The following is a 16,072-nucleotide window of genomic DNA, read 5'->3' as shown; positions in this document are numbered from 1 at the left end:
TTAGAGATAAATCCCCATATCTGGCAACTAAAAATCCCCAAAACTCATGATAAAAATCCCCTTAAAAACCCAAGAATCCCCATTTTCACAAATATATTTTCTTCTGATCCTGTAGGCTTTCCTAATATAGAAATTACTCGCTGTTTATATAAGTGCAAGCAAGATGATAACAACAATATAAATGTTTACTCATCTTAGTTTCTTCTTCATAGAAATTCGTACAGAATATCCCCATCAGACACCAAAAATCTCCAAAACTAGGGATAAATTCCCTATATCTGGCACCACTAAAATCCCCAAATTTAGTAATAAATCCCCATATATGGCTACACCAGCAGCTGGCTGAGTCTAAGTGGTGGTGCCAGATATGGGGAATTTTCCCCAGATTCGGGGAATTTAGGTGCAATATGGGGAAATGGGGAATTTGTGTTGAAGTTTGGGGAATTTTAGTTTTGAGAACAAATTATTTAGGGAATCTGGGGAATTTCCTCAACATTCCTAGGAACTTCCGAAAAAGGATGACTTCTGATATATATAAAGATGAAAGTGACCCGTGCCAACAAGAAGTGTTGGCTTTAATACACTACTATCGAACGTACTCTGAGTAGAGCTTGATGAGATGCATCTAAAATGCCATAAAATGAAAGTAATGCATATATATATATATATATATATATATATATATATATATATATATATATATATATATATATATATATATATATATATATATATATATATATATATATATATACACGCGATATTGCTTCTGAACTGACTAATGAATTAAACCCAGTGAAGCCTAGTTAGACTTCCTCTGATAAACGTCTCCTTTCAGTAAATTTCTTCTACAAGATTTCTAAAACATTAAATGTCGCACATGAAACTGTTGAAGAGGTCAGTAATGCACCTTTTTAAGTGTATTGTTCTTGTACATAATCGAAATATATAGCCCCCGGATTATTTGTATGTGTTCTTTCTATGATAATAAGGTATATATTGAGAAATGAGGAATTTTTTAAAGTTTTGGGGAAATTTTGACATGATTTTCGGGTAATTCTAGGCAAACTGATCTGGCAGCACTGTTGGCTGTTGCACTGTCTGGGTGGCTGGGTGACTGTTGACAAGTAATGTTAGACTGACTTATGTCTCCAGTGGCCAGTCATAACTGAATAGTGTGTGAGCATTCTAGATGTCCGGCAGTTCTGTCAGTTCAGTAACCTGATAGTTAAAACTATGCGAGTATAGCAGACTTTACAGCCGATCGGTTTATGAAGCCCTCCAATTAGTTAAAACAATGCGTGTAGGCCTATAGCAGACTTAACACCCAATCGGTTTATGAATCCCACCGAAAAAAAAGGTAGAGTATTTATTAGATAAGCTTTGCACGTTTTAAAATGTCGATCAAATTCTTAGATTGGTATATTAAAGGATCATCACATACAATAGCACCCACTCCCACTTTCTTCACCTAGGCCTACACACATAAAATACATACATTCATACAAGTCTCAAAATTGACCAAGGCAAATGCCTTGCTGCCTAACCTTGATACCCCTGATTTTATTTTAATATTTTAACCAAATACTGGCTGTAAAGGCTTGTGCGTATATATATATATATATATATATATATATATATATATATATATATATATATATATATATATATATATATCTATATACCTATCTATATAACGGATTTTGAGTAAAGCGAGAAATATATTTTTGGGTGAGATGGCCATGTCGTCCTGATGGAAGGTTCCTTTATGCAGCTTTCTAAGGGATATTTAGCTACTGTGATACTCCCAGGGAATTGACCATAGGTCTCCAGAATTCTAACTCCTGGCGCGAGTATCCTTAAGAAAATTCTTAAGGATACCGCATAATATCAGGGGACGTATTTCTTGATACGACACACGGCAATCTTCACCCTGAATAGAGTTTTCGCTCTGAAGGGGAAGAGTGGCGAAAATGAAGGGGAGCCGTCATCAAGGTTACCCGGTGGATCCCCTTTCCCATACTACTACGGCGTAACTCATTCCTTGTTGCAATTAAGCATGGATGGCTACAGATAGAGTATTTTTGGCTGGGGATTTGTTACATATGTATACTCCTTTTCTAGAAAGGAGGGCGGGTCCATCAGGACGACATGGCCATCTCACCCAAAAATAGATTTTTCGCTTTGCTCAAAATCCGTTTTTTGGGCTCAGCTGTGTCGTCCTGATGGAAGTTTACCAGAGAATTACTTATAAGTACTGTACTATATCTGTGGGTTTGTATAAATGCCTTTACCTTGAATCAGCTTCTATATGGTCACCCAGACCACATAAATTTATGACGCTACCGTTATTCATCATATCCGCTAAGTTTGGAACTAACTTAGGGCTTCCTGCCCCCTGCAGGGAAACTCTCAACACTGACTATAGAAGCGACAAGGTTTTGTATTAGAGAGAACAAAGTGGAATTAACTTACCACAAACATGTTCACACAGAAGCAACTTCAAGTATTTTATATTAGGAAAATAATTAAAAGACTGGCTAGTTTTATTCAGCTACTTGTGGGGTGAATAAGATGCAAATACATTTTTAGTATTTATTTGTAAGGACAAAAAATAAATACAACGAATGTATTAAAATAGAATCATTTATTACGTAAACAACATTCTTAAAGTACATTTATATTTTTATCACCTGTAAGGGAAGAAATATATGTTAACAAGGCCACTCAAAGAATTTTGCAAAATTAAGATAATTTCACTTTAGATGTTGGATATGTTCAAACACTGCGTACGAATGTACACACGGCACTGGTGTTATTGGTTAGATTCTACACCTATAAAGAACAGTCGGTTGTCACCAGGGTGACCCTTGTTAAAAAGGTATTACACTTAAAGGTGTTAACACCGTTTCACCCATTCACTGTAAAGTCCCAATCAGTTCACTGTTCGTCTCAGCACTAGACGACAGGTTTTATAACACTACCTGCCGCAACCACAAGTGTTTAATTTCATGCACTTGCTTTGCATAATGTTTATAAAAGACTCTAGAGGATTTCCAACCTGTATATGAGCGGAGTCTATCAAATTCCATATGCTGAAAGAAGTTCAGCGAGGAAGCAACTTTTCTCGGATCATGACCAGCGGGTGTACTGTCAGGATCCGCTCTGGGAATAAAGTAGGTGAGCTTCGCCCTTAATTGTTTCAGGGATAAGTTTGATCCTGATGTATCGCCTATGAAGAGCTGTCCTCCCTTGAAGTCTGAAGTTCTTCGAAGATAAACCTTTATACACTCTACTGGACATAGAGAGACATCTTCCTTCAGAGGGCAGATTCTCCAGGGACCCCACCTGTTGGTGGGTAGCTTGTTTTTGGCGAGAAAGGTAGGATCCGGAAAAAGATTCAGTTCTCCCACTTCTGTGAACTGAATATGGCCCTCGTCTCTTGATAAGGCTACTATTTCACTAACTCTAGCCCCTGAGGCAATAGCGAACAAGAATATCACTTTTTGTGTTAGATCCTTTAGGGAGCAATCTTCAATGTTCAAGTTCGAAGCATAGTGCAAGACTTGTCCAAAGACCATGAAATGGGCTTCAGAGCGGCTGCTGGTTTAAGTCTAGCGCATACCTTCGGAATGGCTGCTGGTTTAAGTCTAGCGCATGGCTTCGGAATCTTGTTGAAGATTTCGTTCGACAGGTCCACCTGGAAGTCGTATAGAAGAGGTCGTCTTGGGATCGCCAAAACCCTAATGTCATCAAGGCTGAGCAGATGTTGCAATCCTTGGGATCCCAGTATCTCAGGGTTTCAGTTGCGATGGAGCAGGGGGCATGAGACCTGCACATGTTGTGGCCACAAAAGTTCTTACTCTTGTGGTTGCAGTACATAACTGCACACTTCACCTTGGACTCCTCCTGTAAGAAAAGAAAAAGGTGAAATGAGTATGGGGTAATTTATAACACTGATAGTTTTAAATATTAAACTTAGCCGGTGAATATATAATAGCTGACGTCTCCGACGGCTCGACAGAATCCAAAAACTCGCGAGCGATCGCCATGAAGGTAGCGGGTGTGCCCACCAGCGCCGACTATCGGCCAGATACCGCATATACATGTAAACAGCTCCAGTTCTTCTCTGTCGGTTTCATCGACAAGTCGATTCCACTCGCTATTATGACCTCGAGTTTTCTACCGAATTGGTGAAGTACTTGGTTTTGGTTTTATTGCTTTCGCCGTGTTGGATTATTCAATACTATCCTCAAAAGAAATGCTTTTGAAAGGAGAGTAAAAGTGTTTTGCCCTTGCTCTTTTAACTCTGGTTTTTTCCATAGAGTAAAGATGGCCGACCCTTCCCTTAGTGTACGGAAGTGTGTTTTAGGCTTTTAGCAATTATCTTATCACGTTATAAATTGTTGTTGTTAATTATAGATTTTCCTCTATATATTTTATATCTCACCCGCCTTTATTAGGCCTCTTCGATTAGCTTTCCATTTATACTAAACATCAAGATAAATTTTATGTTTTGTTTATATGCGGCCTTACCTATTCCTCCCCTAGTCCGAGAGTAGGCGGTCCTAACTTGGAAACCGAAGTTAAACAACATTGAGCCCATTCAACTTTTATTTTCATTAAGTTTAAATCATTTGCTCTGTAAGAGTTATGAAATGAATATTTTTTAGTAGATATTTTATGAAAGATTTTCTTTGAATAGTCTTCGTGCTGTTTCAAAGATGAACTAACGTTTGGTTTATTTATGCTACGCAGTTTGCGCTCTATCGTTACGATAGAGAAAGAGAGAATCACGGTTTCACTTTGCAGAAAGAGTAAATCGATTTTGACGTTTTGTTCATTCTTCTTTCAAACTGAAGTGTTTTAAATACTAATTTAACCCTGGATAGGTACGGTGGGTCGTTTGCGACCCCGAGCGTCAAAAAAAAACAGGTTTTTCTCACGTGACTCACCCCTGTGACTGAATTTGTGGGTGATCGACCTGCAGGAGGTGTCTCCCCTACACGCTCTAGTAGTGTCCAGATGTGCATTGCTGTAGCTGTACTCCTTCCCCGATTTCTGAGACGCGTCGGGGTCGTTCGCGTCCGAGTTTACCCTTCTGAGGTAGTTTGCATAATTATCAAAGTTATTACGTATTATGAAATTGTCGTAGAATGGTGCAACTTGTATAGGTTATCAGTTGTGGAAAGTCTTGGTGGATTGTTTGGCTACCATGTGCATGTTTTTTTTTTTAGTTAAAATGTCGTTCATCACCACGAGGACCATTTTACCGAGAGTGCCCCTTTTTCATTTTTTTTTCATTTTTTTGCCAAGTCATTTTTCCGTAAGATATTGCCAAATAGTGTCGTAAAACTTTTGCTTGTTTAGTGTTGGAAAGTGTGTCTAGATGATCTGGCTACCCATGCATGACTTTGTTTTTGTCAGATACGACGTAGTTATTGGTATATTGGGTATTTAACTGCGGTTACCAATTTCTGTTTTTTTTTCAATATTTGTAAAAATTACTACGTAGTAAGGAATTGCCGTATATTATTCATTTTTTTTTCATGTTTATGTGTTAGAAAGTGTGCCTTGATGGTTGGGCTAACACGTGCATGTCTTTTTTTTTATCTGAGATGTCGTATATTAGAATGTCGGGCATTTTACCGTGAGTGTCCCTTTTTAATTTTTTTAAATTTTTTTGCCAAGTAATTTTTCCGTAAGATATTGCGAAATAGTGTCGTAAAACTTTTGCTTTTTTAATGTTGGAAAGTGTGTCTAGATGATCTGGCTACCCATGCGTGATTTTGTTTTTGTCAGATACGACGTAGTTATTGGTATATTGGGTATTTAACTGCGGTTGCCAATTTCTGTTTTTTTTTCAATATTTGTAAAAATTTACTACGTAGTAAGGAATTGCCGTATATTATTGATTTTTTTTTCATGTTTATGTGTTAGAAAGTGTGCCTTGATGGTTGGGCTAACACGTGCATGTCTTTTTTTTTTATCTGAGATGCCGTATATTAGAATGTTGGGCATTTTTCCGCGAGTGCCCCTTTTTATTTGTTTTGCATTTTTTTGCTTAGTCATGTTACCGTAAGGAATTGGCAAGTAGTGTCGCAAAACTTATATTTTTATAGTGTTGGAAAGTGTTTCTAGATGATCTGGCTACCCATGCCTATTTTTTTTTTAGCCAGATATGGCGTATATATAAGTATGTGTTCGATTTTCCTGTGATTGCCATTTTTTTGTTTTTTCCCATTTCTTTCAAAATTACTACGTACTAAGGAACTATCACAGAGTAATATTTCATTTATATGTTTATTTGTCGGAAAATATGCCTTGATGGTTTGCCTAGCACGTGGCTGAAATTTTTTTTTTCTGAAATGCCGTATATTAGAATGGCCATTTTTCCACGAGTGCCCCTTTTTATTTGTTTTGCATTTTTTTGCTTAGTCATGTTACCGTAAGGAATTGGCAAGTAGTGTCGCAAAACTTATATTTTTATAGTGTTGGAAAGTGTTTCTAGATGATCTGGCTACCCATGCCTATCTTTTTTTTAGCCAGATATGGCGTATATATAGGTATGTGTTCGATTTTCCGGTGATTGCCATTTTTTCGTTTTTTCCCAATTCTTTCAAAATTACTACGTACTAAGGAACTATCACAGAGTAATGATTCCTCTAGATGTTTATTTGTCGGAAAATTTTGTTTACTTTTTTTTTGATTGAATATCATCAAATTTTTTTAGCTAAAATATTGTTTTACATTTTTTTTTTCGATTTTATTTCCCTTCAAAAAAAAATTTTTGGGGTCAGAATTTTAATTTTATAGTCGTAAAATAATCGACAATTATCCAGCAACCCACCATACAATTTTTATGCATATCCAATAATAATTAGATTAGTAAATAACACCTTGAAATTGACATACCCTTCCTACATTTCAAGTGGCAGATTAGGGAGTCTGAGTCAGTGTGGTTGGCGGCCATTTTGTGGACATATCCGAAGCGTAAGCTGCCCTATCTATATATATTCTTGTTCCCTATAGAATTTGTGATATTTTGGTATATTTTTACCAGCATAAATATCATATTATATATTAAATATATGTATTTTTTTACGAAATTTCCAAGTACTCAAAAAATTACCTTTAGATATGGCCCCTGATATAAATGTAATTTACAAAATAATGAAGATTTTTTTACATATTTCTATTTTAGGATAACATATGTTTATTCCCTAAAAAAATTAGCCACTTCCTATTTCATTTGGGTACCCAAAAAAATTCATGAAATTTGGACAATTTTTTTTGGCCAAAAAAAGTTACCCTTTTTTTCTCATTTCAGATCTTCACCTCCATGGGTCTGACTTCATCCAAAATACATCAAGATGTGTCCTAAACATTCAAGAATCAATTCCTAAAAGGATTTGTGTATATATGTATAAACTTTTTTTTTATGAATTTTTATGTCAGGTCTTTTTTTTTTCTACTTAATTTTTTAAAATATTTATAATAAATAGTTTTTCTGCAGATGAGTAGTATTTATCTTTACAGTTGTTTTAAGCATTCATTGAAGTTTTTTTTTGGCAAAAGAAAAAAGGAGGTTACTGCAAAAACTGATTTTTCAAGAATTTTTTTTGGCGTCGGGGTCGTTCGCGTCCGAGTATACCCTTAAAGGGGTGTCCGAGGACCGTACCTATCCAGGGTTAAAGGAACTTGTTAATTTTCAATTTCTTAGTCCTTTCAGTTTTTTCCTTTGGTCAAATAACCTGTTTATTGACGAAGGGTGAGTGGGCTTTTCTCTTCTGTGTGAAATCAAGAGAGAGAGAGAGAGAGAGAGAGAGGAAGAGAAAACGATCCGATCTTTATTCTCGTCCCAAGTAAGGAGTTTGGGAGCGAGTAACGTTGTTCTCGATTCAGTTTTTTACTCTCGTCCCAGGTCTCTGTACGGGGAGAAAGGATAAAACGTTTTTAGTTTTTATTCTCGTCCCAAGGCACTGTACGGTGAGAGATTGAAAACGTAGTCTTTAATGAACTAGTGTTTAGTCTCCTCCCCAGTCACTGATCCTTTTTAACTTTATATATTTCCGTTTTATTCGATTTATATGTTTACTGATTTTTGCTTGTACTAATGTGCTTACATTATACGACTCATTTCGCAATTATAACCTTTTGATGTAAGGGAGAATTGCGTGCTTCAGGTAGAAATCAGTTTTATTCATGCCTAATGTGAAATTATAGAAAAATACGATATCAGTGAAGTAAGTGCAAAAACAGAAAATCGTAGTGATAAAGTGATAATTGCGCAAAGTGTTTTTTAGTGTTGCGACCGAGGGTTCGTCTGTTCGTGCTTGTCGTTCACCTAGTCCGAGACCTCTTTCAGGCTCCTATGCTACCAGGGAGAAGTAATGTCGTAGGACTTATGGGGACGAGAGGCTTTAACCAACGAACAGACGTTCCCTCTATGGTATCGGGCGTGTCTCGCAAGATCGCCCCTACCATAAGACGAGCGAGGCTGTTTTCTCCTCGTCATCCGAAGGCTTCTCGCAAAAGAAACCTTGGAGCAAAGTTTCTAGACCCTTAAAGCGGAAGTCAGTCCTTTCAGGACAGGTCCAGCGTCCTGGCTGTAGCCATGGGGACAGCTCTGACCCTTTGCAGTCGTCGGAAGACGGTTCGCCTATTAAACGCAAGCGTAACATGGGGTCCGAGGGTCGTGGTAAAGGCAATGTTTTGCCAACACAGACGTTACCGTCGTCTCGGCCCGTTCCGACTCCCGTTGATCCTAAATGGGTTGTCCTGCAGGACATGCAGACTAAGCTTGCCTCCCTTATGGAGAAGTATGACGTTGAGCAGGTTCACGATGAACCTTCGCTTTTGAGTCGCCGTTACGCTAAACGAGACTCTGGCCGTCAGCCGCCCAAACGAGCATTTACTCGTCCTTTTGACGTTATGAAACGTGATGTCGGTAGTTTGTCACGTCAGTCACGTGACTTGGATCCTCACTCGCTGCAGTTCCGTGTTGACTTTCAGCCGCTGCCGCAGCCTCGTGTTGACGTTCAGCCGCTGCCGCAGTCTCGTGTTGACGTTCAGGACGTTCGCCAACCAGCTCAGTTGCCTTGTTTTGACGTTGAGCGTCAAGCACCGCAGTCAAGGGTTGTTTTGACTGCTCAGTCTAGGCAGTCAAGGCAGTCTCGACTTGACGTCGAGCGTCCATCAACTCCTGTTGTTATTACTGGTCAGTCCTTTCAGCAGCGACATGACGTCGCTTCCTTGACTGCTACTGCTGCTCCTTTGCGTGTGGACTTTGCCTGTCAAGCATTGCCACCGCGGCAGGTCTCTCCTTTTCATGAGACTCGGCAATTGTCGGACGAGGTTCCTTCAGATGAGGAAGTTGCTGATCCCCCTCCTACTGATATTCCCTTGGGGACTTTGTCAGACGGAGAGGAGCCTAAAGCTGCTCAGCCCTCTATGGACTTTAAATAAATCATGCTGATTTTTAAGGATCTTTGTCCGGACCATTTTGTAACTGCTGCTCCTCGTTCGCCTAAACGTCAGAGTTTACACTAGGCCTAGCTACTTCGAAGCCGTTGTTTTCTAAGCTAGTGCTCTCTCGCTCTTCTAAGAGAGCTTTACGTTTGCTAGGCGACTGGTTGATCACCAGGAGGAGTTTGGGGGAGACAGCCTTTGCTTTCCCTCCTTTTAAACTGGCTTCTAGAGCGAGCGTCTGGTATGACACGGGAAAAGTTCTCGGCTTGGGAGTTCCTGCCTCTGCCCAGAGAGACTTCTCAAGCCTCATAGACTCTCCCCGGCGCCTGGCCATGAGACGCTCCAAGATTTTATGGTCGGCTTCAGAGCTAGACCATCTCCTGTTAGGAGTTTTTCGAGCGTTTGAAGTTTTGCTGTACAATTATGTCATGCATGAACAAGGCTATCAGGGATGGCTCCAATGATCTGACAGCCACATTCTCTGCAGGAACAAGACTATCAGGGATGGCTCCAATGATCTGGCAGCCACGTTCACTGCAGGAGTACTTAAGATGTAAGTGCGCTCAATGTGTTCATTGTCAAGACAAACTTCACGATGAAGACTGCCAAAGCTGTCTTGACAGCATTAAGGGAAGGCGACTGGATGGTCTCTCTCGACCTTCAGGATGCATACTTCCACATCCCGATTCATCCAAACTTTCAACTACATCTGAGGTTTGTGGACGGGAAAGTAATGTACCACTGTCGAGCACTGTACTCCGACCTCATTCCTGCTCCTTTTGTTTTTACAAGGCCCTTGCAAAATGTAGCAAGCTTTCTACATTGTTTGAGGATTCAGAGCCTCCCTTTATTTTGACGACTGGCTGATCAGGGCGTCGTCATTATATCGCTGTCTGGAGAGCCTCTAATGGACATTAGACCTAACCAAGGAGCTAGGTCTCATGGTGAACGTAGAGAAGTCGTAACTTACAGTACCCCATCCCAGACTATTCTTTTTTTGGGAATGGAGATACAGTTTCTGATTTTTCGGCCCTTTTTGTCTCCCGCAAGAATGGAACAAGCTCTGTTAAAAGTCCTTCACTTGCAAGAGAAAAACAGTTGCTCTGTAAGAGTTTGAACTAGCCTCGTGGGAACTCTTTCATCGCTGGAGTAGTTATCTCTCTGGGGAGACTCAACCTATGCCCTTTCCGATTTCACCTAAAACATTGGAACAAGGAGAAGGGCTTAGTGAGTATCTCTTTCCCAATCTCCAACTCAGTCTAGACATGTCTGACTTGGTGGGACAGCAACATCAGACTTCGAGAAGGTCTTTCTCTTGCGATCAAGAACCCAAACCATGTGTTGTTTTCAGATGCATCGGATTTGGGTTAGGGAGCTCCACTGGACAGTCTGGAAGGCTCGGGTCTTTGATCCACGGATCAGAAGGAACTCCATTTAAGGCAGTAACATCTCTCCTTTGGCGAGATTTGTGCAAGGAAATGAATGTCTTGGCGGACGGCCTCAGCAGAAGAGGACAAGTCATCTCCATGGAGTGGACGTTGCATAAGACTGTGTGCGAGAAGCTATGGATGACATGGGGTCAACCCACCATAGATCTTTTTGCGACTCTCTCTGACAAAGAGGCTCTCTACTTACTGTTTTCCAGTTCCAGATCCAGAGGCAGCCCACATAGACGCTTTCCTGCTGGACTGGTCTCACCTGGACGTTTATGCCTTTCCACCTTTCAAGATCCTAGACAAGGTGCTGCAGAAGTTCACCTCTCACGAAGGGACCAGGTTGACATTGGTTGCTCCACTCTGGCCCACGAGAGAGTGGTTCACAGAGGTACTTCAATGGCTGGTAGACGTTCCAAGGAGTCTACCTTTAAGGATGGATCTCTTACGGCAGCCCCACGTAAGGAGTCTTCATCAAAGCCTCCCCGCGCTTCGTCTGACTGCCTTCAGACTATCGAAAGACTCTCAAGAGCTCGAGGATTTTCGAAGGAGGCAGCCAGAGCGATTGCGAGAGCTAGGAGAGCATCTACCATCAAGGTCTACCAGTCGAAGTGGGAAGTCTTTAGAGACTGGTGCAAGTCATCATCCATTTCCTCTTCCAGTACCTCTGTAGCCCAAATTGCAGACTTTCTCCTACATCTGAGAAATGTTCGCTCCCTCTCAGCGCCCACTATTAAGGGCTACAGGAGCATGTTGGCGTCTGTGTTCAGACATAGAGGCTTAGATCTGTCCAATAATAAAAATCTCCAAGATCTCCTTAAGTCCTTCGAGACCTCTAAGGAGCGTCGTATGGCAACTCCTGGATGGAACTTAGACGTGGTCCTAAGGTTCCTAATGTCCGACAGGTTTGAGCCATTACATTCAGCCTCCCTGAAGGATCTCACCCTCAAGACGCTTTTCTTAGTGTGCTTGGCTTCGGCTTAAAGGGTCAGTGAGATCCATGCCTTCAGTAGGAACATCGGCTTTTCTACAGATAAAGCCACATGTTCACTTCAGCTTGGTTTTCTTGGCCAAAAATGAACTGCCTTCTCGTCCTTGGCCTAAGTCATTTGATATACCTTGCCTGTCAGAGATCGTAGGCAACGAGCTTGAAAGAGTGCTGTGTCCAGTTAGAGCTCTGAAGTTTTATTTAGCTCGGACTAAATCCTTACGAGGTGGATCTGAGGCCTTGTGGTGCTCAGTTAAGAAGCCTTCATTGCCTATGTCAAAGAATGCTTTGTCATATTTTATTAGATTTTTAATCCGAGAGGCTCATTCTCACTTGAGTGAAAAAGATCGTTGCTTGCTTAAGGTTAAGACGCACGAAGTAAGAGCTATAGCAACTTCCGTGGCCTTTAAGCAAAACAGATCTCTGCGAAGTATTATGGACGCGACCTTTTGGAGAAGCAAGTCGGTATTCGCGTCATTTTACTTAAAAGATGTCCAGACTCTTTATGAGGACTGATACACACTGGGTCCATTCGTTGCAGCGAGTGCAGTAGTGGGTAAGGGTTCTACCACTACATTCCCTTAATTCCAATATCCTTTTAATCTTCTCTTGAAATGTTTTTAATTGGGTTGTACGGAAGGCTAAGAAGCCTTTCGCATCCTTTTTGATTTGGCGGGTGGTCAAATGTCATTTCTTGAGAGCGCCCAGATTAAGGGTTTTGATGAGGTCCTGTTGTATGGGTTGTCGCCCTGGATACTTCAGCTCCTGGGGGTCTTTCAGCATCCTAAGAGGATGGCTGGGCTTCGTGAGGAAAGCGGACTAACAAGGCAGAGTAATCGTCAAAGTCAGCTTCCTTACCAGGTACCTACTTTTATTTGGGTTTTGTTATGATATAACTGTCAAAAACTCTAAGCATATACGCCGTAAACTGTATTAATACTGGTCTCTACCCACCACCATGGGTGTGAATCAGCTATTATATATTCACCGGCTAAGTTTAATATTTAAAAATGATATTTTGATTATAAAATAAATTTTTGAATATACTTACCCGGTGAATATATAAATTAAAGGCCCCCCCTTCCTCCCCGATAGAGACCCAGCGGGATGAGAAGAACTGGAGCTGTTTACATGTATATGCGGTATCTGGCCGATAGTCGGCGCTGGTGGGCACACCCGCTACCTTCATGGCGATCGGTCGCGAGTTTTTGGATTCTGTCGAGCCGTCGGAGACGTCAGCTATTATATATTCACCGGGTAAGTATATTCAAAAATTTATTGTATAATCAAAATATCATATTAATTTCATGCATTACAAATAGCACTTGTTATTATCATTATAGCTTAGGATAGTAAGCTAGAAAAGAAAATAGGAAAGACACATATCTGTTTCCTCTCCAGGCAATTGCTGTGACCTTATTAGGGAAATCTCGGGTGGAAGAGCTCTAGAATATAAAGCTGAAGTTAGTATATAGTAGCACTAACCCTCCCACAAAAGGAATATTATTATTGTAGGGTAAAGATATGTTCTGATGACCTAGGAGTCATCAAATTTTGAAGGAATACTTCACTTCAACATTATTTAGCGGTCTCAACAATGGACTGTGAAAGGCTACACAGAATATGTTGTAAAACATACTACTGTATATTATATACAGTACTATAGTTTTCTAACTGCTGTATTTACTATACTGCAGAAGTACTGGCTACTGTATAATCTTATACTGTAGTTCTGCCGGCATGCTACCGGCTAGGCTAGTACCTGGCGGCACCAGCCGACAGAGAGAGGGAAAGCATGGAGAGAAGGGCTACCGTATTATTGTTTAGTACAATAATTAGGGTTGTAGGGACTACTGTCTCTACTGCCTTCTTCCAGAATGAGGATTCAAATGGAAGGGGAAAGAATGTATTAATTCTAGCTTCCATCCAGACACAATATCTGTTGCCGGCTGCTCTGCCAGTTCCAGGGTATGTGGATGGCGGTCCAAGAGAGGACTGAAGAATACTCAAAGTTGTATAGGGTCTCCCACTGGTAGCCGTCATGGTCGGCACAACCTTTCCGGAGCCTTCCTTCCGTTAGGGGGAAGGTCGAAGCGGCAATCAAGCCGCCTTTGTAGGAGCCCGGCCGGCATTACAATCCGCCCGGCAAGCGGGGAGATAGTAGAATACCGGCCACAGATGTTGTGAAGGCTAGGCCATCACCAAAGGACAGAAGGGGAAGGGAAAGGGTCTTATATTTTGCATAGAAAGAAGGCGGCACGTCTGCCTCCCACTGTCGGCAGCAAAACAAGGAAACATAGTTTCCTATGCCAGCGTCGTTTTGGGCGGCAGAGGAATAACGATTCCTCAGCCTAAGACCTGCCGGATATAAGACAGTCTTCTAGACCACAAGGGAGAAGGTGGCAGCAACTGTAATACCATTTTCAGTTGTGGACTAGGGAAGTCGAGCTTCCTATGCCTGCAACTGTGAACCGGCAGGGGAATGACCAATCCCCCGTCAGTAGAGTTGCCGACAACATGACTCAATACTCTGAGTTACTGTCGTAATTCAAAGCCGGGATACTCACCGGCAAAGAGGGAAGACAGAAACACTATTTCAGTCAAGCCGGAGTACACTACTCTATGGCAAGACCAAGATAGGGTTGTCGCCTAATGGCAGCACTTAGAGGGAAGGAAGGGTTTATCCTTAAATCTCTAAAAGAGACGAGTATCGAATTATGTTAGTAATTCTAGGAGATATGCTATCTCCGACTGAATTGATAAAACGATACAAGAGGATAAACGGGAATAATGTTACTAAAGTATACTAAAACGCATTAGGCTAGCCTAACTCGAGTCGGGATCTCGGCTACGCTACGTTACCGAGACCCTATCGTATACGATCGAAACTTTTCACAGAAGAGGAAATATTACATATATAATCGGATCTTCACTAGTATAATTTGCCTAAATAGCTATAATTCATTAAAGCTAAATACCGGGGTCGTCGTACTACTAACTAAATAAAGCATTTATGGCTTACGGCAGCGGTCCAAAATGGCTGCCTCCGGTGATGGCTGTGCTCCACTAAACACATCTAAATTATGCTAATTTAACTGTGAGAAGGAAGCTAAAAATTATACACAGGAAAGATTAAATACTTGACTTTTCAGAGGACAAAGATGTTGGAGAATGCATGGTAATAAATCCTTGAATAGTAACAAAACCGCGAGCAAGAGGGAGATACACCGTGCTTAATTGGCTACTATTAAAGGAATGGATTGCTCCATAGTAGTACGGGAAAGGGGATCCACCGGGTAACCCTGATGACGGCTCCCCTTCATTTTCGCCACTCCCCCCTCAGAGTGAAAACTCTATTCGGGGTGAAGATTGCCATGTGTTGTATCAAGAAATACGTCCCCTGATATTATGCGATATCCTTAAGAATTTTCTTAAGGATACTCGCGCCAGGAGTTAGAATTATGGAGACCTATGGTCAATTCTCTGGGAGTATCACTGTAGCTAAATATCCCTTAGAAAGCTGCCTAAAGGAACCTTCCATCGGTACGACATGGCTGAGCCCAAAAATATATATGTATATGATAATGCTCCCTGGTCTTAGCACTAAAGATATATTATACTCTGACTCGTGACTAGGAACCAAACATATAATATTATATATACTACGACTGGCAAGTTAATCAACCTCTCGAATTCCAATCTACCTTGCTTGCTTTCACATTAAAACTGTTACACTTTAAGATATTAATACATGAATTCTGAGACAGTTAAATAACTCCCAGACAGCAATATATAAAACACTGAATATCGATAGGTCTCTTAAGCACGCTCAAAACCAAACTCTTTAAGTATTATTTGTGACTTATTGTGGTTCTTAACAGGATACGAGCAGAATCTGGTTTTAAATAAGGATGATTGGAATAATACACTCATTACAAAAATAAATATATTCTATATAAATTACAACACTTTGAAAGAATTTACCTAATAAAAAAATGAATCATTCAAAAAAATAAGCTGAACAAAACTTAGATTAAGACAAAAATGTTACGATCTGAAAATTATATATTAACTAGACTTGTACTATTACAGTATATCTGAATAAACCTTAGACTAAGAAAAGAAATAATGCAATGTAAATTATACAAAAGCTTGAAATTAAATCTGAATACTGTAATAC

General features: G+C 40.5%; 1 protein-coding gene across 3 annotated transcripts in view; it reads left to right on the top strand.

Annotated features, from left to right (window-relative positions):
• LOC137654700 (integrin alpha-3-like) overlaps positions 1-16,072 on the top strand; it is a 360,316-nt gene that overhangs the window by 105,511 nt on the left and 238,733 nt on the right. The window contains exon 1 of one of the 3 annotated variants that reach the window (XM_068388596.1): positions 1,106-1,360. The exons of the other annotated variants lie outside the window; for them this stretch is intronic. The gene's annotated coding sequence lies outside the window, so the exon portion shown is untranslated. Of the gene's footprint in view, positions 1-1,105; positions 1,361-16,072 lie in introns of those variants that run through there. 3 annotated transcript variants of the gene reach the window in all.

The sequence above is a fragment of the Palaemon carinicauda genome, chromosome 15, assembly GCF_036898095.1.
Source record: "Palaemon carinicauda isolate YSFRI2023 chromosome 15, ASM3689809v2, whole genome shotgun sequence".
Classification (NCBI taxonomy): Eukaryota; Metazoa; Arthropoda; class Malacostraca; order Decapoda; family Palaemonidae; genus Palaemon; species Palaemon carinicauda.
Note: the sequence above shows the minus strand (reverse complement) of the source record. Positions and strands in the feature narration are given on the sequence as shown.